Below are 25,974 nucleotides of genomic sequence, written 5' to 3'. Positions count from 1 at the left end.
CCAGGCATGTAGCTGGCAACGGCCACAGGGCTCTCTCCCTCTCCTCCCCCTCTTTCCCCACCTCCCCTCCTTCTCTCACTCTCTTGCTCTCCCTCTCAGACTTAATGACTTCCACATGGGCCTCTGGCATCCTGAGCCAAGCCTCCCAGCATTGTCTGAAATCTCCAAATTTAGAAGAAATATGAAAATTGTCAAACGCTCCTTCCTTAGGGGGTAAAACCAACACTCAGCTGAACTGTCGCAGGTCAAGGCAGCAGGCCCACGTGATCGGGCCGCAGCCAATGGCTCCCCTCGACGCCCCTGACAGATGTGGCCGTCTGCAGCCTGGCCTCCTTTTTCAGCTCATATAAGGTAAAAGAAAAAGGTTTTCCAGATTCTGAGCACTGTGGAAGGAGTTTTCGCCGAAGACCCCCATGCCAGCTGCTTAAAAATCCCAGGCTGGCAGCACCGAATCCCAGTTGCACGTTATATTTTGAAGAGTGGAGGTGAGGCCCCCCCTTCTTCCCCAGCTGGGGCCTAGTGCACAGCAGGTGTGAGTGAGTCCTTCGGATCACCGCGCAACATAGGTACGTACACGCCGAGACCGAGAGAAGCAGGACTGAGTGTGTGTGTGCGTGGGATTCATTTTGGCACAGCTGCATTTCTTTGTATGTCTATCTATCAGATCTCCGTAGCTCTGGGGAGAGAGAGGGCTAGCGATAGGAAATCCATAGCTGTAATGGTCCCCAGGCTCAAATTCTCTGCTAATGGGAATACCAGTCTGTACCAGACACCGGTTTCCCCTTGTAAATGTAGCCGATCACCCGGCTTAGCTGCTCTTGCTTTATTCTGTGCTGAAATTCCAGTCTCCGTTTGTGCAACAATGTTGTTTCTCCCAGGTTGGGTAGGAAGGAGAGCGCAAAGCAGATGGACAGGAGGAAGGGGAATGGCAGGGAGGAAAAACAAGAATGGGTCTGCCAGGGTCCCCCTTCTAGCAAGTAATGGGGGCACTGCCTGTGTCTTTTCCCACTCAGATCACACCCAAAGGCTCAAGGCATGTGGGCTGGGGGTGGTGGGGATTGCTGGGTAGCATCCAGCCTTCAGGTGGTGTCTGTTTCAGTGGAACACTATCAGGGGCTGCCTGCCTGAGTGGGGCAGGACAGCCCCTCTCCCCAGCATATGGAGGTAGCGCTCTGCATCCTGCTCTCCTCTATTCTGCACCAGGGACCGTAGCTTTGCAATCAGCAGTGTCCACCCGCGGCTCTGCAGAATGCTGCAAGGAGGTGGGGGTCTGGGATAACAGAGCTCAAGGGAGTGGTGGGGCTGATGATTACAATGGAGTTGGGGAAATTGATTGAGTTGCATCTCTGAACATCTGAACCCTGAGGTCCGGGGGGAGGGTTTCCAGGCAGCCCCCTGTACTGTTTGAGCCTGCAGCGAATGAACCCGGTGCCCTGAGCTGCAGTTCCAAAGGCTGAGTGGCCAGCCCAAGCGGCTCCCTCTGAGAGTGGGGAGCTGGGTGCTCCTGATCCCCCGGGCTGCTGGCCAATGCCCCGCAGAGCAGCTCTCAGCGGCCAGGGCTGATAGTTTGCCCCATGGCACAGCGAGTCACACTGGGCTGCGTTTTGATCCACATATATTTCAGGGCGGAAAAATAAAGTGAGTTGACATCCCAGCCGAGGCTGGCTCCCCGCCCTTCCCAAGCGGAAGATGCCAATATAAACCATGTGAGCTGCACTGGGTTACAGAGATGTTGCTGCCATTTTCCCCTGAGACATGCAGCGGGCAAAGCAAGTGCTCTGGAGGAAGGGAGAGGGGCTGTTCTGAAGATGTTTAGGGGGCCCCGGCATCTCTCCTTGCTCACACTTGCCCAGCGGCTGTTTGCGGATCAGTGACTGACAGGATCCCGACTCACAGGCTGACGGAACCCCAAAGCCAGCTGGACCCGCTGCTGCTGGCTCGACTTGCTTTTCCTCCAGCTAGCAGCGCGGGCTTCCTCCCAAGTTCAGGCATTTCCACAGCTCCCTGCTTGGTGGCCCTGGCAAAAGGTTGCTGCTCTCTCTAGCTGCTGTGCAGCATGGTGAGAGTGTGTGGGAGAAGAGGGGCCCTGTGGCTGGGCCACTTAGCACCCCCTAATTAGGCTGCAGTGAAGTCCTAGAGAACACAACGGGGAGGCAGCTGCCTGAAAGCAAATCACTGTGTGGGGCTGTGGGCTAGACAGAAAACTATTAGATCCTCAAGGGATCAGAGTCCAGCCTTTTTAGCCTGACCCCAGCCACAGCTGCCCGAGCAGCACAGTTCCAGTGTAAATCCAGAGTAATCCCATTGACTTCAGTGGAGCTGCTGTGTATCAAGACCGGTGTGAGATCTGTGTCTTGCCACCCAGCTTTGTGCCTCGGTGTCTGTTTGTTTGCCTTTAGGAGTTGTCGGGTGAGCTCAGTGACGGGGTCTGAGGGTAACGGGGCAATTTCAGGAGGCTGCTAGGCTGGTGACATCTCCTGGCACCCCACATGTCACTTCGTTCTGATCTAGTCAAAGATCCAGCAGGCACTTCTACACCGGCTGCTCACCGAGGCTGCTCCAGAAAGGTCACTGCCCGACTGCAGCAGCAGAGGCTCAGCACGTTGCCCTGCCAGGGCTGACATTTCCATAAGGTCACAGCTGGCACACCCCTGTTCAATCTCTGCCTTACCATCCACCTCTCCCTGCCTCCCAGCACACAAGGAACAGAGCTTCTCCCAAACCCAGAGTAACCCCAGGGCTGCTCAGATCTCTGGTCATAGCAGGATTCTTTGCTAAGAAGGTTGGTTGCATCCAAGGAATTCTTCCATCCCAGATATACCCAGTCACTTTCCCCTGCTGCCAGCTGTGCAACTTAGAGGATAGATTGATGGACAGTTCGGCTCCAGGCCCGTGGGAATGATAAGTACCATGCTCAGGCCGCAGGGGTAGATCAGAGCTGTCCGTAGCAGCAAAGCTCCCCTGCCTCCCCCTCCCCCCACATCCATGCACCAAAGTAAAAACACTGGTAGATATCGAGGATTGCAGGCCAAAGGTTGGCTCGTGTGACCAAATCAGTAACAAGAGAGAAGGGCCGGTAAGATCCCCCCTGCAGTGCTTCCCACTGCAGCTGTCTGCTCCTTGGGAAATTCCAACATTTCGGGGAGGGGGAGGGGAGATTGTTCTGAACTGGAACACAAAGCTGATATTTTGAAACGTCCCAGAAAACGAAAATTCTGCAGAATTTCAATTCGGGATTCGCTTCAATAATGTCAAATTGTTTTGATTCAATGCAATCATGTCATTTCAGTTAGGGAAAATGCTTCTTTTTCATCATTTCAATTCATTTTATTTCTACTTTTATATTATATAGAACTATAGAGTGTAATACTATATACATATGTTGTATTTCATATAAAAGGCAAAACAAAATACATTGAAATGATAAAGTCAGAAGGAAATATTTTTACCTTATCAAAATGAAATGCGAAAGCTGGAATTATTTGTTTAGACTGTTGCCCATGAAAAAATTAATCAAAATTGACACATTCCCATGAACCGTTTCAATTTTGATGAAACTGCTTTTTTTTCCTATGGAAAATTGTTCTGTCAAAAAAAATGCAACCACAGCTCTATCTACTTCCCATTAGCTCTTCTCACACATACCCCTGCCACTTTCGTTATCCCCATTATACAGATGAGGAAACTGAGGCACAGAGTGTGACCATGATTTGTACACTATGTTAATGTTAGAGCTGGGCTTGGACTCAGAAGGTCCTAGCTCCCTGTCCTTGGACTGATGGAGGAGGAGATGGGAAAACCATCTGCTTGCACCTTAATCTGATCCCTTCTAGAGGTGGACACTAGGGGAGGGAGGGTGGCTGGCAGGAAGGGTCACGCTTGGGGCATGTGGATAGGCTTGACATACAATGGCTTACACTCAGAGAACCCCATAAAGCAGATTGTCCAAGAAAGGCTCTTGTGGGGGACTCCCACGTGAACCCTGCCTCTTTTAAAGGACCAATGATCCCTTCTCTGCATGTTGCAGCACAAGCTGGAGTTGCTTGGAAAAGAAAGTAACATCTTATGGCTAAAGGGAGGAATTCAATCCCTTTGCTACTCTCCCAGCGGTAACTGGCCAGGTCTCCAGCAGGCATATGACCAGGTGTCAGTATTACAGGGCCTTAGTCCCACCCTTCCAACTCACCACACTAGTAGCGTTCAGGGGCCCGATTCTGCTCTCGCAGAGTTACGAATGAGTTACCCAGTCGTAAGCCCTAGAACTTCCTAGTTAGAATGGAGGCTTTAATGCCTTTGTAGTTTTGTGCTGCTAGGCGAGGAGTTCATTTCCAGCACACACTCATGCATGACGCACCTCTGCCAAAGCTTTCCCAAGGAGTTCTCAACAGGCATTCATTTCAGGGGAAGGCTGTGTCTAGACAGGCTGCAGCCCTGAGTTGCTCCTGGACAGCGTGGCATTTCCCTCTTTGCTTGTCAGTAGTGTTGTCTGGAGATGATTAAGCTTTGTATTTTTTAACCACAGATTGCAAAATAGGTTCTGGGCTCCAAAGCTGGGAAGCTTCCCCCCACCCCACCCGCCCCAGACAAGATGCGCCATCTCCGTCCCCCCCTCTTCCTTCTGTCCTGCTCAGCAGGGCCAGATATTACAAGGGTTAAAGGGGTGGGGGTATTGTGTTGCATTGTCTATTGTGTGATTTCGTGCCAATCACAACAATTAATAGTGATGTGTGCATTTGTGTTTGATGTGTAAGATTGTGTGTACAAATGTGTTGTTTAAAACATGCATATTTGTGTGTGCTTATGTTAGTGTGGTGTGTAATGTGTCTTACAGAGTGAGTGTGTAGTTGTGTGTACATTTGTGTGTGTGCTAGACTGGGCGTGTTTAGGCATGTGTTGGTTAGAATATGTGTGGAGGTGTGTTACAGGGTGATTGTGCAGTCGTGCATGCATTTGTGTGTGCATTTGAGTGTGAGTATGTGCCAGTAGTAGTGTGCATTATGGGCTGTTAGAGGCACATACCCTCAGCTAACAGCCCAGGGTTTTAACCTGCATGCGTGAGAGGGAGAAAGCCGCCTTTGCTAGTGATTTGGAGTCAGATAGGACAGGATGAGGCAAGAGGCTGGAAATCTGAGCTCTGGGGCCATTTCGTCATTAGAAACCCTGGCCAAAAACACACACAAAGAGACTGAAAGAACAGTAGATGCGTTGAACAGAGGGGTGCCCGGGTCAATGCACAACACAAAGCAACAGCAAAGGGATGGGCTGAAGTCGTTGTTTCAGTCATAAGGACCCCAGTGACTTTCCATCCAGCCAGGTCCTTCAGCCCCCCCACCCCACCCCACCCCACCGACCCGCTGCCTTGGGACTGACGCAGGTTCTCCTGGGATGCTGCCTATATAAACCATTGCCCTCTCCCCGGCCAATCAGCACCCAACATCGCTTGACCTTGCCTAGCAGTCCTGGGCGAAGTCAGAGGGCGATGCATGTGCTCAGCACCTCTCAGGGTTTCCTTCTTACCCTGTGTCCCAGGGTGCAGGGATCCTGAATCGCTAGCAAGTGGGTTCCTTTCCCACCTGGTGGAATATGCCATCAGAGCAGAGGGGTTAGTTGTCTGTGAGAGTTCCCACTAAAATGGAATGCCTAATCCCAAATGAACACCCCCACGATGCAGGGGGGGAACACCTTGTGATGGGCCTCCCCTCCACTCCATATGGTAGGAGCTGTGGCCACATGACGGTGAAGGGGAGTTTCTGGCTATAGGTAAACGGAAGGTGAGAGCTGTCTTGTTTCAAGAGGCTGGGTCGGAGTATGTTACAAAAGCACCAGGCTGGGGCCTGGGCTCTCCCAGAATAGCAATGATGGACACCCTCTCTATAGGAGAGAGGGCAGAGCAGAGATGGGTGACGTGCACTTGGGGTTATGCAGCAGAAACCATGTGTATGTTTGGATGTGTAGGTGTGCAGGGACACGTGCTTATGTGCATACTATGCAGGTGAATGCATAGGCAGCACCCAACTTCGTGTGTATATGCAGGAACAAGTATGCCTGTGATTGTGTGTGTGCGCACGCATGATGCACGCAGCTGAGTAGGTGCTTGCAGACATGTAGTCATGTGTTTGTGCATGTGTCTATGTATGGGTGAGTATGTTTGCGTGCATGTTGGTGTATGTATGCCAGCTGGCGTGTGTGTATGTTGGTGTTTGGGTGACCACGCAGTGTGTAGTTATAAATGTTTGTGTGCGAGCAACACAACCTTTCATATGCTCTGTTCATTTTGAAAATATTGAATGTAACCAATATTTATTAAATGAAGGATTATATGTTAATACTGCTGACTGTCAGTATCAGGCCAGCACAAAACACACACCCATCAACCCAACCCATAGAATACTTGGAGATCCACAGCAAAGGGTTATGTAGGTGTGTTTGTTTGGTGCATTTGACAGCACTTTTGGAGAGCTAGTATCTCTGTTTCCCCTTTACAGGGGGAGCAATCAGTTTCTCCCATGCTAAAATGCTCCATCAGGAGGGGCGCAGGAAAACCCTTACAGCTTAGAAAAGGGATTTTATTAAAACAGGTCAGCTTGTGTGTTTTGAAGCAAATGGACATTTTAAAAACATAGTCAGCGTCGGAAAATGCAAACGGCCAGTGCCCCCTTTACAGAAGAGTTATTTGAGCTCTTTACACTTTCTGCTGTTACTGCTCGAGGGTCAGTCATCAGAAGTTTAGGCCCCAACCCCGCCCAGACACACGTGCGTCACTGGCGTTCAGTGGCACCACTCACACAAGTAAAGTTAAGCATGCACATAACGGGGTTTGCAGGCTCAGGGTCAAGGATGTTTATTGCAACTAGAACATGTGCTTAAAGCTATGAGTGAGCGTATTCTCGGTTGGCTAGGCTAGTACTAAGGGTATGTCTACACTTCAAGCTGGGGGTGTGATTTCCAGCTTGAGCAGCCATACCTGAGGCAGTTCTGATTGAGCTTGTGCGGTAAAAACAGAAGGGTAGCTGCAGTAGGGTGAGTAGCCTTGGCTACACTTCTATTTTCAGTGTGCTAGCTTGAGTAGACCTAGCCTGGGTATATCTCCTCGTGCTGGAAATCACACCCCCACTCGGAGGTGTAGACACACTGCAAGTCTCAGCTCAAGCCACAATCTGGCCTGGTGCTCAGGTACTGAAGTGAGCAGTTCCCCCTTTATTTGTGGTCATTGGAACTGGAAGAAACCAATGGACACAATCAGCTGCCCAAGTTACCCTATGAAGGTGCAGCGATGTCTTTCTGTCTAATCGAGGGGTAATCCTACCTCTCACTAACGTACTGAGTTCCCAGTTCTCAGCCTTTGTGGCACAGATTCCATGAGGAGTTTTCTTCTTTCCCAGCCTGAACCTTTACACTGTTCATTTTCCTGTGTCGCTACCTGCTACCTTGTTAGTCTGGCTGCAGCTCTTTGCTTCTCCTCACACCCTCACTCATGAATTCGACTTCCCTTCTTTCAGACCCTCATTTCTTTCTGTCACTTAAACCTTTCTGTGCCTCTTTCACTTTCTTTTCTGAACTCCTCTGAGCCAAGCACAGTTGGCCACCCTTGGGTGTCAGAACACCTTCTCCCATGTGCATGCACACAATACAGACACGTCTTGTGTGGGAAGGTTTAACAAACGGCCTTGTGTAGGAGGCATAGTGTGCTCCGTGATCTGCTAAGAACAGGCTCCTTTTACTTCTTACACAGGCTCAAATTAATTCCAGTGAGCACACTTAACTCTTAGGTCACTGGTTTTATAGAGATCCTCATCAATCTGAAAATCCTAACCTGTCTGACAATGCTGCACCCGCTAGAGTTACAAGTAGCCCCTAAGTAATTGAAGGAAGTGAGACCCTTTGTCTCTGTTCATGGTATGCATTCATCAGCCCTTTGTCATCGGCACCGTCCGACCCCTGGAGAGCTCAGACCCCAGTCCTGCAAGGAGGGCAGCGCCTGTGCAGATCCCATCCACTGCAACGGGCCCCATACAGAGCTCATGGTAGAGGTGCAGACCAGTCAGTTTCTCCCTTGCTGAAAAGATCCTTTTATAGAGATATAGCAATAGCAGAGCAGAACAAAGCCTTCTTGCAAAAAGGATGATTTTTAAAAAAATCAGGCCATGCTATTTAAAGGAGCCGCTGTCAGAAAAAGTCATTTTTAACCATGAGTTTGTTAAAAAGACTTGAATTTGACCGTGTCCCTACACATGCCCCATGTTCTGATGCGGTGCCCCCCACCCTACTGAGCAGCTGTGGGGATGAGCTCTGAGGGGAAGCCCTCCCAGATTGGAAGAAGAGTGGTCAACAGCCCAGGCCTTGAAGTTGGAGGAGGGAATAAAGCAGAAGAAAAATCAGGTGGTGGTGATGGAAGGCTCCTGGGAGGTACCTCTCTCATGGGGAGAATTACATCAATACCTGAGTCTGAGCACCCACTTCCAAGTGTATTGGATCAAGTGGCTTTTATTAAAGAGCTGCTCCAGCCTCATTAACTCGCTGGCTGCCCTGGATAGCAATGCAGAGAGGAGCCGACGCCTCCTCAGACCGAATTCCTCCTAACACATTATCCTGCCAGATAAATTAATGAGCTTCCCTAGGCAGAGGTGGCTCTATGTTTTTTGCTGCCCCAAGCACTGCAGTCAGGCAGCCTTTGGCGGCTTGCCTGCGGGAGGTCCGCTGCTAACGTGGATTCGGCGGCATTTCTGTGGGAGGTCCGCCAGTCCTGCACCTTCGGCGTACCTGCTGCTGGATTGCCACTGAAGCTGCGGGACTGGCAGACCTCTCCCGCAGGCATGCCGCCGAAGGCTGCCTGACTGCCGCCCTCTCAGCGACTGGCAGGCTGCCCCCATGGCTTGCCGCCCCAGGCATGCGCTTGGAGTGCTGGTGCCTGAAGCTGCCCCTGTCCCTCAGCCCCACAGCACGCTGCTGCAGACTTCATACACTCAGAGGCTCAGCACAGGGAGATGGGAGAACTGGTGGATTCTAGGATCAAATTTTTATTTGTGAGGGAAGGGAACAGGGGAAAGGCGGGTTATTATTTAGTCTCTGGAAATGGACTTACTCTTCAAGTGTGGACTCACCTTGTGGGGGTTGAAGGTTTAGGGCTCAAATCCAGCTGTTGGCAGGACTCAAATCAGGGACATTCAGGGCCCAAGGGTCTGATAGCTGCGTGTCCCACCTCCCCCGAGGGATGGGATTAGGGCCCTACCCTTCTCTGCTTAGCAGACTTGTCAGCATAGGGAGGCGATGCTGGGAAAGCCACCAAACAGCAAAGCTCTCAGTTGCTCAAGATGCTCCCCATTAAAGGAAGTGGTTTGCTAATGGGACCCATACAGTTTCCAGTACATCCTCCCCTCCCCACATTAGCTTGGGTATAGGACAATCAAAAGGGAACAGCCACTTAATAAACACTAGCTAGCATGGCAGCTTAATGAGCACCAGCCCCACCATGAGTGGGACTCTTAAAGGGGAAGTTGCATGGATCTCCATCCCTCCTCCACACAAAAGAAACTTTAAGGATTCTATTTTGCTGTTTCCTCCATGCTGCTCACTGCCCAGTCCTGCAGTCCTTGCTCGGACGAAGGGTAAGCAGGCTGAGCCAAGTAAATATAGCCCTGTCAGTCTGACTGATCCTAGGCAAGATATTGCAGCCGCGGATACAGGACTCCATTAATAAAGAATTAAAGGAGAGTAATATAATTAATGCCAATCAACATGGGTGTATGGAAAAAAATAGATCCTGTCAAACGGAGGTGATGCCCTTTTTGATGAGATTACCAATTTGATTGGTGAAAATACTAGTGTTGATGTAATATACTTAGGCTTATGTAAGGCTTTGACTTTGTACCGCACGCCATTTTGATTAAAAAAACTAGAACAATGTAAAATTAACATAGCACACGTTCAATGGAGTAAAAGCTGACGAATGGATAGGTCTCAAGATGTAACGTTAAACAGGGAATTATCAGCGCGTGGGCATGTTTCTAGTGGAGTCTGCAGGAATTTGTTCTTGGCCTTGTGGTATTTAATGTTTTTAATCAGTGAGCTGGAAGAAAACATCCAATCAGCACTGATAAAGTTTGCAGATGCCACAAAAATTGAAGAGGGTGGTAATAATAAAGAAAACAGGTCACCAATACAGAGCACTCTGGATTGCTTGGTAAGATGGGTGCAGGCATACACGATGCGTTGTAATACACGTAAATGTAAATGTATACATCTAGGAACAGAAATGTAGGCCACACTTACAGGATGAGGGGGCTCTATCCAGGGGAATGGTGCCTGAAAAAGTTTTGGGGTTCGGGGTGGATAATCAGATGAACATGCACTCTCAGTGGGGCTAATGAGAGCCTTGATACAAATCCATGGTATGCCCACATCTTGAATACTGTGTGCAGATGTGGTCGCCCCATCTCAAAAAAGATATATTAGAATTGGAAAAGGTTCAGAAAAGGGCAACAAAAATTATTAGGGGAATGGAACGGCTTCTGTATGAAGCGAGATTAATAAGACTGGGACTTTTCAGCTTGGAAAAGAGACAGCTAAGGAAAGCTATGATTGAGGTCTATAAAATCACGACTGGTGTAGAAAAAGTAGATAAGGAAGTATTGTTTACTATTTCTCATAAGACAAGTACTAGGGGTCACGAAATGAAATTAATAGACAGCAAGTTTAAAACAAATAAAAGCAAGTATTTCTTCACACAACGCACAGTCAACCTGTGGAACTCCTTGCCAGAAGATGTTGTGAAGGCCAAGACCATAACAGGGTTCAAAAAAGGACTAGATAAATTCATGGAGGATAGGTCCATCAATGGCTATTAGCTGGGATGGGCAGGAATTGCGTCCCTAGCCTCTGTTTGCCAGAGTCTGGGAATGAGCGACAGAGGATGGATCACTTGATGATGACCTGTTCTGTTCATTACCTCTGGGGCACCTGGCACTGGCCACGGTCAGAAGACAGGATACTGGGGTAGATGGGCCTTTGGTCAGACCCATTAGGGCCGGTCTTATGTTCTTGGATGCATAGCAATCTTGAGTAGGAGGACAGAGGTTATTTCATTTCTGCACTTGGCAGTTGTGTGACCACTGCTGGAATACTGTGTCCAGTTCTGGTGGCTACAATACAAGAACGAGGTTGATCAGTTGGAGAGGTTTCAGAGAAGAGCCCCAAGAATGATTAAAGGATTAGAAAACATGCCTTACAGTGCTAGACTCAAGGAGCTCAATCTATTTAGCATAACTAAGAGCAGATTAAGAGGTTAAATATCCACAGGAAGGAACCAATATTTCAATCTAGCAGAAGAAAGTATTACACGATCCAGTGGCTGGAAGTTATATATATATATATATGGAGGTATACCCATCACATAGAGCTGGAAGGGACCCTGAAAGGTCATCAAGTCCAGCCCCCTGCCTTCACTAGCAGGACCAAGTACTGTTTTTCCCCCAGATCCCTGAGTGGCCCCCTCAAGGACTGAAGTCACAATCCAAGGTTTAGTAGGCCAATGCTCAAACCACTGAACTATCCAGTCTGGATATAAGGTGCAATTTTTTAACAGTGAGGGTAATTAACCATTGGAACACTTGACCAAGGGTCATGGTGGATTGTCCAGCATTGGCAATTTTTAAATCAAGCTTGGGTGTTTGTCCAAAAGATTTGCTATTTTGGGCATGTTCTCTGGCCTGTGTGATACAGGAAGTCAGACTAGATGATCACGAAGGCCCCTTCCGGCCTTGGAATCTATGAATAGCTCCCCATTTAATGGGCATTTTGCCAGCATCAGGAATGGGCCCTGCATTACCAAAGTCCTGACGGGTCAGTGGAAGTCATCTCCTGTCCATGCAGCCAGAACCTCCTGCCTGGTTCATTCTGTGACATCCCAGCTGGGAGGCTTGAGGGCCTGGGACATCACCAAGGCTGAGGTGTGCTACAACTTCATGGCATGGGCCTGGGCAGGAGGAAGAGGAGGCCGGGAAGTGTTTGTAGCAGGGGGAACAGCAGAATGGTCTAAGCCCGGGAGAAAGAGCTAAAATTTTAGCCAGGTTTCTTCTGCTATAGAGCTTGGTGCTTTGTTTTTAATTCTGTGCCCTCTTGCCGGCTCCCTCTGCAGCTTGTCTCCCTTCCCGCCAGCTGGAGGCGCTGGTGGCTTCACACCGCGTCATGCCTCAGCCATCCACATGCATCCAGGATTCTGACAGCCAGGGATTTTTATCCAGGCTACTTCAACCTTTTGAATGTGACTCCAGAGATTTCCCTCTTCACCTCTCCTCTCCTTCCTGCCTCTCTCCCGCCCCCCAATCGCATGGATCTAGCTAAAAGAAAACTGGCTCCAGCAGGCCCATTGACGTGACTGTCTCCCCTGGGAATTCACTCTGCAAATTGCTTCCTCTTTGCTAGGAATGTGATGTGCAAACAGAGCAGGAGTTGCTCCCAGAGCCCCTAGCTCACACGCCCCAGGAGCACTGGGGGAAGTGGGAAGGATGGGGGGCAGGGGAGAAGGTCATCTCAAGACTTTTGACACAGAATCAAGGCTACAGTTTTTGTTTCCAGACACAATTTCCTCTGCGTGTCCTTCCCCGCCCCTCACTGCCACCCCCACCCTGTGCCTGCTGCTGAGAAGGGTAAGGGGCGGGCCTGAGCATGAGAGGAAGCGGGGAGAGGGGGGCCAGGCCCAGAGGCTGTGCGGGTCTGGCTGCTGGAGAGTAGGGGAGGGAAGGCGGCAGGGTGGGGAATGGTGTGATTGTGGTCAGGCTGGTTGGGTGGGGAGGGGACTGGGAGCAAGGGGAAAGTGGATGAGGCTGGGAGAAAATGCCAAGGGCTGGGAGAGAGGCCTGGGAGAAAGCGGTGGGGTGGCTGCTGTCCCATCACATCTCAGTCACCCCTGCACTGTTCAGGGGGAGGCTCCACCTTGAGTTGGCCGAGGACCCAAGGCCCATTTGCTGCCATCATCCCCGCTTTTCCTCAGGAGGCCCCGAAAGCTGCACTCGGACCAGGGATGCCCCCGCCTAGTCCTGTCCGGGGCAGGTGGCAATTGGGCCCCATCCCCTCCTGGCCTGTTCCCATCTCTGGCCCTAGTTAAAGAGCCCCCCGGCTGAGCGGGTGGGCAGAGAAATCCAGCGCTGGGTTCTGACAGAATGAGGGGTGCTAGGCAGAGCTAGGAAATGTGACTGAGGTTCTCTATAGAAATAATGGATTGAACCTTCCTCCCCCACACCGCACTGTGTCCATCCCCCCAAACTGTGTGTGCGCCTCTCTGTACCCTTCTCCCCTCCCCATAGTGCGCGCCATCTCCCCCAGTGCCCTTCTTCCCCTCCCACCAGAGTGCACCCTCCCTCACTCTACCTGCAGCATGGTGAGGTGGGGAAGATCGGGCCCATGGTGGGGAGGACAAACTCCCATGGGTGGGGGAGAACAGGACACACAGTTTGGGGTCTTCCTGTGCGTGGAACTGGCCTCGGACTTTGGTTATTATCAGAACTTTTTGCTAACAGGAATCCCATGTACCACAGTGCTGGCTTCCCATCCTAGGCTCCAGCTGGCCCCATGGCAGCCTAGCCTTAACTCACCAGCTGCAGTGTTGTGAGGGGAGTCTGTCTCCATGACAAGCCCCCTGCCGTTTCAGGGAGCCACAGCAGCCAGTTGGCAGGTGCATCTACTAGTCTCTCAGACTGAGGCCCTGTAAGACTGAGCACAGAGCAGCACCCTCCCAGCAAGAGGATGAGAATCTTTGGGGGTCAGAGGGAAGGGCAGCAAGAGCCCCCCACCCTCTTTGCAACATTCCCCAACCACAGTGCTAACCCCAACTGCCCTGTTACAAAGTGGGGGCAAAGTTGTGGGTCAAGGGAGAAACTTCTGCTGTTTTTTTGTTTGTTTGTTTTACCCTAACAAATGCACCAGTCCCAAACACATCACATGCAAACACATCATTAGGCATAAATATTTCTCTCTGAAGTGACTCCCAAAGGCCCATTGTTCTGGGTGTGAGACAGACCCAGAGAAGAGAGGATTCCTGGCCACAGGGCTTACCATCTGTCATATGCAGCCTGCGCGTGTGCACACACACACACACACACAGTATACACATCATGCACATCTTGCTCCACACCCACACCCACACCCATGATATACACACAGCCGGTATACACATTGTGCACATCGCACACACACACACACACACACACACACACACACACGATATGCACACAGCCAGTAAACACATCATGCACATCACACACACACACAGCCAGTATACACATTGTGCACATCTCTCTCTCTCTCTCTCTCTTTCTCTCTCTCTCACACACACACACATACACACACACACGATATACACACAGCCGGTATACACATTGTGCACATCACACACACACATGCTATACACACAGCCAGTGTGCACATCTCTCTCTCTCTCTCTCTCTCTCACACACACACACGATATACACACAGCCAGTATACACATTATGCACATCACACACACACATACGATATACACACAGCTAGTATACCTGTTGTGCACATACATATACAAGCTCACATCCATGTACATCCACGGTGCCTTCCCATGGCCTCGCTCTCTTCGACAGAGCTGTGGCCTGCAGTTTGGAAGCTCTCAGAGGGCACGTGCGTTTGCCTGTCATTCTCACAGGGAGTCTAGTTCCCAAGCATGGGCACTAAAATAGGATGTCCGTCCCTGGCATTGCTTGCTCAGACCAGCAGCGGGCGTGGGTACCATGAGCCCAGAGGATGGAACGAGAGGCATTTCCCAGCCTCTGCTTCCAGATGTCTTCACATCATCTCCCCTCTGCACTCATCCCTTCCTCTAAGCCATTAAAACCTGCTCTCTGTTCCTGGCATTATAACTGATCCCAGCAAAGCCCACAGAGCAAGAGCAGCAGCATGAAAGGCCCAGGACTGAATCCCCTGGGCCCCCTTGGCTTGCCCCCAGCTCAGCCCCAGGAATCTGCCTTGTTGACCATAAAAGGACAGGCATTTCTCATCCCCTGGAGGGAGGATGGGAAAGGAAAGGCAGCGCTATTTATAGTGAGCATCAGGGCCTGGACCTGAACTCCGGGTTAATCAGCCTGCCAGTCTGGGACCAGATTGGGATCTCTCTCCCGCTCTCCTTTTTCTCATAAACCCTTGATTTAAACCTGGTGATGAGGCAGGTTTGGGGGAAAAGCTCTTCTATGCCCCCCCGCCGCTTCCCAACCACTCTCCAGGGCCCCAAAGGATTTCCGTGAGGAGCAGTGGGGGCTCCATGGAGCTGAAATAACACTGCAGTATGGGAGCTGTAGGTACTGGGCTATATACGGGAGGAGTGTTTATAAGGGGAGGTGCAGTGCTTGGCAAAGAGCGAGACACGTCTGCCTGAGCTGAGATAAACCTGGCTTTGAGACGTGCCAGTAAGAGCTAAGATCACATCAGGGAGGTCTCCTCCGCCAGCTGTCTTGCCTCTGTTCCATCTGTCACAGAATGACACTGGTTCTCAGGCTGATCCTTGCAGTTAGAGCAACCAAAGTGCCTGGACAGAGGGCGAGATTCTAGTCCTAGATCCCCATGTCTTCCTGGCACATTGTCCAATGAGCGTTGCACAGCCGTGGGGCACTGGGCGGCAGAGAAGAGAGGTCAGGTCCAGGTGCAAGACTGCAATATTAGCTAGTGCTTTTCAGCCTGCAAACACCCCCACTGATGCTGGGGAAAAAACCCCGAGGAGGGATCTCACAGGGGCAAATAGGATGGCTCAGGCAGGTTCATCCAGGAATGTGCCAATGCCACAGCTAGGAATATGTAAGGGAAACTGAATACAAAGCACAATCCACCTAGAGTTCCCCAGACAGAGCTGCAGGTTAGAAGGCCAGTGAAGCTTTTCAATGGGCTTTGGATGTATTAATGCTGGCAAAACACATGGAGTTCCCTGAAGGAAGGGTGCTGGAGAAAGCAATAATGCCTCTTTGCAAAGTCCTGCATTGTGGCCCAAGATGGGGAGCCAGGAAGGCCTGAGGGCTAATCATTGCTCTGCCACAGACCTGCTGCTGGGCAGAGCCACCTAGGGAAAAGTTTTGTGCCTGTGAAAAACACCAGTGACAATGAGAAAGTTTTCATTTGTTTCAACATTTTCTTGGCTTTCTTTAAAAAAAAAAAAAGAATTCAAAATTTGGGGAGCTTTTGGTTGCTGAAAACTGAACAAAATTAGGATTTGGGGATTTCAATTACAACAAATGTAGGGACAACAGCCATTGCCTGTAGAAATGGCCTTTTTAAAAAAAAATCAATTTTTTTAAATTGAAAAATGGTTTTGAACAAAGAGTCCTTTAGCATCCACTGTGACCAGCTGAAGATCCCTCTGGCCCAGAGGGCTAGCTTGGGAATCCAGCCAGCCTTGTGATCTGTCTGTAGCAGGGCTCAGTTCCTGGGAGGATGCACACAATCCAAAAAGACGCAGTTATCCATTGGGCCTGGAGATATCCCTAACCTGGATCCATGTCTATAACGAATGCAGGAAGAAACACATTCATTTTGTTAGGATGGATCGGCAACCTTTGGCCCACAGCCCGCCAGGGTAAGCACCCTGGCGGGCTGGGCTGGTTTGTTTCCCTGCCGCATCCACAGGTTCGGCCGATGGCGGCTCCCACTGGCTGCAGTTCGCCACTCCAGGCCAATGGGGGATGTGGGAAGCGGCGGGGATTTGGGGGCTGTGAACGCAGCAGGTAAACAAACTGGCCCGGCCTGCCAGGGTGTTACACTGGTGGGCTGCATGCCAAAGGTTGCCAATCCCTGTGTTAGAAACATGAGAAAACAGTGGGCCAAAATCATCCCTGATATCCATTGATGTGAGGATGGGATACCATGACTCATGGCTCCAGGGCAGAGTGTGCATCACCCTGCTGAGACTAGATTCTGAGCCCTGGGCTACACTTCAAACTTAGATCAACATAGCTGTGGCATTTAGGGGAGTGAAAAATCCACACCTTGGAGCACCATAGCTATGCCAGCCTAACCCCAGTGTAGATGCAGCTAGGTTGATGGAAGATTGCTTCCGTCACCCTCGCTACCACCGTTCATGGACGTGGTGTTCCTGCAACGACGGAAAAATCCTTTCGCTCGAGGTAGACTGTGTCTACACTGTGGGGTTTTGCCAGCATAGCTATTGCACCATAGCAATCCATAGGAGATCAACCCCCTCCACTAGAGGGCAGCTGTGTGGTCGAGGGGTCCAGGAGAACGCTGGTTTAGATGCTCTCGGGACTCTGTGGTGACCTTGGACAAGTCACTCCACTTTCCTGTGCCTGAATCAGATCCAGCTAGGAAATGGCGTGAGAAGCAAGGACCGCCCTGCTCCCTAGACATGGATCCTCAGCCCTGCTTCCCTGCCGAAAGGAATTAGGGAGAAAAATAAATATCCACCTTGACTGAATTGGACTTGTCAGCACTGGTTCTCCACTTGTAAAGTAACTCCCTTCTCTTCATGTGCCAATATATTTATGCCTGTATCTGTAATTTTCACTCCATACATCTGAAGAAGAAGTGGAGTTTTTTACCCATGAAAGCTCAGGCCCAGCATTTGCTCTGTGCTCTTCTTCAGGGACTGGAAAGGTCTAAGCATGGGGGGATCTTCCCTCTGGCACTGGAGGGAGGAATAGTTCCCAGCAGATGTTTCTCTTCCAAGCTCCGTAGGACGCGCGGCCCTGAGCATTCCAAGAGTGCTTCATGGCATTTCTTCGGCTGCCGTCTCCTCCCTGGGGACAGCAGCTGAGCCCTCAGAGCCCTCCGTTCAGGATGACGAGAACTCTCTGCTTTGGTGTTTCCCACCAAGTCGTTTGGTGCAGGGCAATGGTGGGGCTGGGAGTGGGGCAGGAGCTGGGAAGCTCCTTGGAGGCTGTCCCATGAGCAGGACTTTGTGAATTCTCTGCGGGAAGCTTTGATTGCCATCCAGAAGTGGGGGACGTGCCAGCGTGGCTCTGATCTCAGAGAGCAGAACATGCCCTGGGCCTCTTGGTTTGGAAGCAGCAGGAGGAACGTACAGCTCATTACTCGCTTGACAGGAGTAAACCCACGCAAGCCTGGAGCTGAAAGGAGGCTCCATCCCCAAATGCCAGTTCCCTCCACTGCATGCATCCTGGTTTGTTATTGTAGGGTTGTGCATGAGTGCTGTGGCCATGTACATCTTGGCTTGTTATGCAGTGGTTGATTCTGAGTGCTGGGGCTTCAGAGCCTGGTTTATGATTGTCAGGGTTCTTAACAATAGTGAGGCAGTGCACATCCTGATTTGTTATTGTAGGGCTGCTTATAAATGCTGGGGCTGAGCATATCCTGGTTTGTTATTGTAGGGTTGCTCCTGAGCACAGTGCTATTAGTCCTGTTTGAAGGGCAAGGGTGACCCAGTATTAAAGCATTTCCTTGGAAGACCAACCCCCACCTGTGAGGAGTCCCAGGCATTTTGCACTCAATGCAGAGAGTGAAGCAGGGCTCCACAGTCTGCCGAGGTCCGCCGAGCACAGCAGTTCCCCTGAACTGCTCTGGGGGGAAAGCATGGGAGAAAATTAAGCAGATCATCCTCCCAGGAGCTCTGGGAGACAGCTGGGCCCTCTTCACCCCTAGAGCTCACAATCAGAGCCCGCACTCCGGGGGCAGCAGTTTAAATCCCCCATTCCCAGGGGATGGGGGAGCTGAGAGCGTGTGAGACTTATGATCTTTAGACCAAAGCATGGAAAGGAAAGAGTGGGAAAGGGGCTGAACAGCCAGGGAGCACCAGGGATACAAATACCCCTCGGGTCAGCCAGCCACTGCCTTTCTCTTCATCTTTTCTGTTTGCTCCTCTGTCCTGGGCCAAGTCTCTTGTCTTTCCTTTTAAACTGGAGGGGTGAACCCCTGTGTGCGTGTGTGTCAGTGCATGCATTGGGCACATGTGTGCTGGTGTTTACAGTCTGTGTGTGTGTCTGTGTGTGGTCCCTTGTTCAGAGACTTCTCTGACCTAAATGGCTGAGTCGCATCTGTGCGGCTGCTGCCTTTCTAACCGTTCAGGGAGCAGTGCAGAAAGCAGCCATTGGCCCGTAAGTCAGTCTTTTGGTGCTATACCTGGAGCAGCTTCCGGCACATCGCAGTGGTGGCCATCAGTGTCTGTATGGCCCCCTGGGACATGGGGTGGGAACTAGGACCAGCCAAGGCATCTTCAGTGCAATGCCCAGGGTGACTTCCTGGGGATGAGAACCTCATCACTGCTCTAGTGCCTTCCAGCTCAGCCTAGTCTCACTGCCGGGACCTGCCCACAGTAGGCCTGGCACATACACTGAAGCTTTCTGCTCAGGCACTGCTGCACGCAGTGGCTCATACAGCCTTATGCACACCTAGGAGCCATCCACCGATACTGGCTTCACTGGGCCCAGTCGCTGGGGCCCTCACTGGCCACGGACTCTCACACATATCTCATGTGCCGGCACATGTGGACATTTGCACACACACACACACATGTGCACCCAGAGTTGTGTGAGCGTGACTGCACAGTGTGTGAGCACAGGGGTCACTAAAGGCTTCACAGGATGGTGGAGCCAGGGCTGGAGTGTGTCTATTGCTCAGCTCACATTACAGACGCTGTCCTTGTTTGCACCGCAGGCTTCCCTCTGGTGTCTGCTTGCTGGGTCCTTAGAGCGGACTGGGGCACTTGACTGGTTTACAGGGCAGGGCAGTGCGAGAAGGGCTGGTGCTCCCCAGGGCACTGCAGGGGACCTGGCGTCAATTGGGAGGCCTGACCTCCCAGTGCCTGGGCGAGGAGTGTTCTGCAGCATTCCAGTGCAGCCCCTTTGGAGGACTCAGGCCTGACAGGTGTTGGGGGTGCAGAGCAGCGGGAAGGATACTAGTGGGGGAGATGCTGAGCAATGTAGGAGCTTAGTGGATGCTTGTGCGTATCGGGCACTGTAGCTATCTGTGTGGGATTGAGGAGCCCCAGAGGAGCACTCTCAGCTTGTGCCTCACACTCTTTCTCCCACTGCGTTACACTGACCTTCTCCTGCTGCCCACAGATACTAACAATAACAATGATCATAGATGTACCAGAACCAGCCCCCTCCCAACTTCTCCAAGCCAGGCGTTGGGGGGTTTGAGAGCCAGCGCCAGCCCTGAATGTTGCAGCTCGGGCCCAGCTCTAATAATCACACTGCATGTTGCCCTTCTTCCAGCCTCTCATCCCTGTGAGCGAGGCCAGTATTAGTTAGCCTTGTTTTACACAGCTCAGCTTTGCTTGGCAATTGTCCGTGAACACGGCTGCATCTGGCCTGGCTGTGCTCCCCCTCAGGACAAGGCTGGTGCTGGGCCTGGCCATGAGAGCCCGTGATCCCAGCAGAGTTCCCGTCCCTTGAAACACCCCACTCTCGCCGTGTATCCACACCAGCTTGGCCTCTGGCCCCTCCAGACCATACGGCTGCAATGTCCCAAAAGGCCACAGAGCTGAGAAGCAGCTAAACTCATGACACTTGTGACTCTCAGCCGCGTTTACATTGATATCCTGGCTGGCAAGCCCTGGTGACAGGGCCTTTCCTGGCTGCCTGTTGATCTCCATTCTCTCTTTGTCTCTTACAGGCATGGGATGCAGAGGACACTGGCTGAGTAAAGGAAGCAGTGCACAGCTGACAGCTTTGGAGAAGTCACGACTGAAGGCTGCCTGAAGAGGCTGTCGAGTGACCCATTAAGGGAGACAGCCTCAGAAATCCAGGCAACTGGCAGCAGGTCAACATAGCCTGTTAGCATAAGCTGATGGTCACTAAGCATCAGCATCTGTCAACGCACGCGCCACCACTTCCAAGAACTCTGACTTTCTTGTGACATGTATGTACTCTCTCTCTCACACACACACACACACTCAGGCAAGCACTCACAGACAGGCATATGCACAGATATGCTCGTATTTACCAGTTAATGGACACGATCTTTAGCTCGTCAAATTGCCCCAGACTAACTGGATTCTGTGGTCTTTTGTTTGCATTTCTATAACCTGTCCCTCAGTGTTGCAGAGGGGTATTTACAGGCAGTTAAACAGGTATGTACGAGAGCTGGCTCTGAATCAGAATCCCTCCTCTAATCCCTGGTTCTGAGCTTGCAGCGCAAGCGGACTCAGAGCAAGCACTGAATCAGAACAGCCCAACGTCTGGGAAAGGCTTGTCCAGATCTGGGCCCTGGGCTTTTGTTCCAGTCCAGCTCTTGTCCATACGCGGTGTGAAATCCCCGTGTGGCGAGGCGTCGGGTTTTGCAGCGTGGTAGTGTTATACACAGGTAAGAACTGGGGATGTGGTGTAGGATGATTCTAGCTTATACGCAGAATTAGCTGGAATGCCATTGTCCCCCTAAGCCAGTTTTTGGTGCAGGATTATTAGGCACTAATAGTGCCATGGAGCTAGTTTAAATGTTGTGTATAAGGGTTGGTTAATGGGGCTGTCGTGCGGTATGTATTCTCCCACTCAGGTAAGTAGGCAAGGTTAGTTATTCACTAGATCAGGGGAAAGCTGGCCTCTTTCTATACAGAATACAGCACAGGGTAGCTTCAGCTTGAGGTCCCTATTTGTGTGTTTTCTTTGGTGCTAGGGTAGCTCATCGCCTAAAACTCCATCCTCCCCAAACTGGCCTCCGACCTGCCTACTCTGAGCTGGGATCTGCCCCCATCTATTTGCCTTACGTTGTTTGGCTGCATTGTCACTGGCGGGTTTCTCTGGTGAGCTGACACATTCCCTTGCTGCTGTTGCTCATGTTCTGAGTAAAAAAATGCCTTTCTCTGCAGATTGGGAGGGTCAGAGCTGGCTCCAGGGTTTTTGCTGCCCCAGGCAGCAAAAAGACAAAAAAAAAAAAAAAAAAAGCCGCAGTCGCGATCTGCAGCTCTACCGCCGCCGCTTCAATCTTCAGTGGCAATTTGGTGGCTGGTCCTTCGCTCCGAGAGGGAGTGAGGGACCCGCCGCTGAATTGCCACCGAAGACCCGGATGTGCTGCCCCTCACTGCTTGCTGGGCTGGTGCCTGGAGCCGGCCCTGGGGAGGGTGCATCCCTCGCAATGGGCCAGGCCAGGTTTGTATCACAGCACAGAGCAAAGGTTTGCTGTGTGGCTCATCCCAGAAGAGGATGTTCTCTCCACCTTGGCCTGGCTGATTGCCTGGAGATAGGAGACTCCTGGGATCTCTTTGCATATTGCATCAGCATCCTCTCCATGCTAGTCAGGAGGAAAGAGATGTGGGTGAGCATTTTGAAAGTTGGCTGCCTTGTTATCATCCTCTAGGTTCTCCTGGGAGTCCATGTCCCATTTTCCTTGTGTGCGCGGAGCCTCTCTCTCTCAGATAGTCCTTTGGTGAGTGCCATGCTGAAATAAATTTGTTAGTCTCTAAGGTGCCACGAGTATTCCTGTTCTTTTTGCTGTCTCTCTGACTCACGGCAGATTGATTTCCAAACCTGGCTGCAGCTTGCTGCTCGCTTGCCCAGCTAATTCTGGGCCTGGAGATAACACCGCAGCTGGAAATGTTTCTAACCCCCTGATCTTTCAGGGCTGTGCTTTCAGCTGGCTTGTTCAAACCACTTCAAGGCTGAAACCTGAAAGAGCTGATGTGGTAAGCCAGTCTGCTCTGCTCCTGTCCAGCCCCGGTGACTACAGAGAAGCCAGGAGCAAAGCTTGCAGCTTGCAATAGGAGAAATGTACCCTGGCCAGGACAGGGTGAAGGTGTTGTGTTAAGAGGGTTTCTCCCACTTGTGTGATGATCTCTGTGATGTCTAGAAAGGTGTTGATTTCTGTGGTGCGACTGGAAAGGCTGATCCGAGCCTGTGTGTCTGATACCTGGTCTATTGGCTGTTATAGGTGGGTTGCCTGCAAATAGCTGGGGGAGGCTGGGAGAGCCACTTTCCCAGCTGTTTTTCCGATTCTGCACAAGCTTGGCTTTAATTTTGCTCTTTTCTTTCCCTCAGTGAACCTGGACACATGGGATTGGTTGGGAGCATGGGGGCTGGTGCTGGAGAAGGACCAGGACTCTTGGTACCATTGGACAGCCCTAGTTCATTGGAGTTAGCTGTAGAACTGACACCTGGTTTGCACTTTGCTCAGCTCCGTGGAGGCAGCTTCTTTCCTATGGACTCCAAGCCAGGATCCGCAGGTTGGATATAGGACATAAAGGAGGCGCTGCCAGCGCACCGGATGGAAGGAACTCCAGCCTAGGGAGCTGCCATCTGCTTCTTGTCAGGTTGTTGTGAGCGTCTGTTCCTGGCTGCCTGCTGACGGAGGTTGCTGGATCCCAGCATGAGAACGTTGTTATGATAGATGGTCTGTTTACCGCTTTTCATCCCTGCTCAGGATTGCACAGGATGTTAGTGCTTTTCTGGGTCTGGTCTCTCGCCCTCCCCCACTGTCCTTTTGCTCTCTCCACCCACCTCTTTCCCCCTCCCCACCTCCCGCCTCCAGTGCTCTCTGTTGCTACCATCTATGGTTCTGATCTATGCATGCAGGCCTCATGGGATTCCTTCCTGAAACACCTCTGCCCGTGGGGTTGGCCTCCCCTCCATGCGAGTCAGGCCGCACAAGTCAGCTCCAGGGGGGACAGATGGGATCAGCGTTGGCTCCTAAGCAGGTGTTGGCCAGCTGTGCAGCCTCTGTCATGGTCAAGATGCGCTGTTGCTTCATTCAAGGATGAGGATCAGAGAGGCTGGTTTAACTTCCATTAACTCTTTGATGCCTGAGCCTTTGCCAGCTGGCACGTGTCCAGGGATGGGGAACGTGCGGGGAAGGGGGTTGAATTTGCTGACACGGGAGACCCAATGCCCTGGCCCTACCAGTAGCCAGAGGCATTCTCCCTGCTGCTGACTTTGCAGATATCTCACTGTGAGTTCTGGCTGGAAGGGCCCAGTAGCCCAGGGATACTATACAGACATCAATAGTGCCCCAGTAACACCTCCCCTGAGCTCTTGGCAACTCTGCCCAGGGAAGAGCTCCAGCAACACCCCTCAATCCATCCCCACATCTGCTGCAAATCCCGGGGACCAGAAATCCACCTCTGTCGGCTCTGCTGCTCGGTCCGATGGGCGCAGTCTCCTCCCAGTGGGCCTCAGCAGCAGGGACCGTCCGGCTGGCATGCTGGGCGGGCTCTCGCCTCTAACCCATGCAGCCCCCGCTGCACGCAGCACTTTGGGAAATGCAATGCAAACAGTTTATGCTGGGATCAGCTCTCCTCATAAACACACTGAGACGCTTCCAGTTGCCTGAACAGCCCCCAGGCAGGGCTCAGGGCCTGTCCTGCTCTTTGTCCACAGCAGAAGGGCTGATTAATGGGCTTCTTTCCGGAGGAAACCGCAGTCCTGCCCACTCCCACTCCCTGTCCCCCCAGCAGGACTCGCAGGGCCACCCAGTCGTCTGCAGCCATGTTTAGTGCAGGAGGCATAAACTACATGCCAGCTCAGCTTCAGAGAGACAAGAGCCTCCACTGCCATATACGGGAACAAAGAGGCCTGGGAACGACAGTCAGGCCTGTTTACTTTCTCTCCTCGCCTCCTGCTCCCTTTTCATGGTGGATTGTCTGTCTATGTAGCTATCTCTGGGCTTACCCTCTACCCAGCACCTCGGTATCTGGACCTCATGGCTATGTGGCCTTTGTCTGTTCTTTGCTTTTCAAACAGAAGCTAGTGTCCTTTCCCCAGGAGCTCCACCCGCCGGATGACAGCCCTGGAGCCAAAGGTCCCTGCTGAGCCGCAGAACGTACCCGGCTAGGCATCCCCTGCCCACCCTGACCTGGCAGAGGGCACTGCAGTCAGGCCCATTCAGCCTCTCTGCTGCGACTGCCAACAAGGGGCCAGTCAGGGTTACTCGCGGTGGCCGTTCCATGGGGAGGTGACCTCAGAGCCTCCAGCCAGCCTGCGCTTGGAAAGGCAGCAGCTGGGGCAGTGAGCGGTAACCCCAGCGAAGTGCCTGGAGTGTGCTGGTACAAGGCCTCTGTGAACCCTGGGCTTCCCCAGAGCCCTCCCCCCTGAGGAGTATGCCAGACTCACCCTGTGCTGGGGCAATGGCAAAGTATCTCCCCTCCCCACAGCATCTGTACATCGGTGTGGGTCTCCCCAGGCTCTTGTGAGCTCCTTAAAACCCAGCGCTGAGCCTGGCTGTCCAACTCCATACTGCTCACATCTCTCCTGCATGGGTACCCCCCACACTGACTCAGCTCCCCAGCGCCTCTCCCAGCATAAAACCCAGGCTGGCTCTTTGCAGGCAGCCTCAGCCCATGTTTCATTAGCTGCTCCTACCCCAGTACACAAGTGAAACAGCCCTACCCTGCCCTTGGCCATACAGTGCCTTCCGCTGACCCACGGCCGCTGCTGCACCTTTGCCCCACTCTGCCCGAAACCCCTGTGGGAACCGCTCCATCTCACAGCTGACGCACTGTGTGATCAGGGCAGGTGACAGCAGGAGGGGACTGGAAACAGACACATACACCCCTGCTGAGACACACATATATACACCCATCCTAAGCCAGCTATTCCCAGCCACACACACACACACACACACTCACATAGACACAGCTCTCTCTCTCTCTCTCTCTCTCTCACACACACACACACACACACACTCACATAGACACAGCTCTCTCTCTCTCTCTCTCTCACACACACACACACACACACACACACACGTGTCTGCGCAAAGAGACCAAAGCTGGATGGCTACAGCTGGAGCTTCATCAATGTCTCCCAGCCCAAGGTGCAGTGCTGCATCTCTGGTCAGTTGTGAGTCTGAGATGAAGCACTGTAGCTCGGGAAGGGAGGAGCTGTGCAGCAGAGGGAAAGGCATCCGTCCAACGAGCCACACGGGAGCCCAGGCCAACAGGCCTTATGGCTCCAGGCAGCAGCTTCCCTTGATGGGCAGCAAGACGATATGACTCCCCACTTGGGTTCAGACCCATAGGGTGTGAACTGGGGAGAGAAAACCCCAGGCCAGGCACCTGGGGCTCAG

The 25,974-nt window shown here is 51.9% G+C and overlaps 1 long non-coding RNA gene across 1 annotated transcript; it reads left to right on the top strand.

The window, feature by feature from the left end:
• The first annotated feature begins 342 nt into the window (after positions 1 to 342).
• LOC123376054 lies at positions 343 to 25,562 on the top strand. The gene is made up of 3 exons (XR_006581666.1): positions 343 to 566; positions 20,596 to 20,841; positions 22,953 to 25,562. It is a non-coding gene; the product is annotated as an uncharacterized LOC123376054 (long non-coding RNA).
• The last annotated feature ends 412 nt before the right edge of the window (positions 25,563 to 25,974 follow it).

This window comes from Mauremys mutica, chromosome 8 (assembly GCF_020497125.1).
Source record: "Mauremys mutica isolate MM-2020 ecotype Southern chromosome 8, ASM2049712v1, whole genome shotgun sequence".
NCBI classification, from domain to species: Eukaryota; Metazoa; Chordata; order Testudines; family Geoemydidae; genus Mauremys; species Mauremys mutica.
The sequence above is the reverse complement of the archived record's forward strand: the minus strand, read 5'-3'. Positions and strand labels throughout refer to the sequence as shown.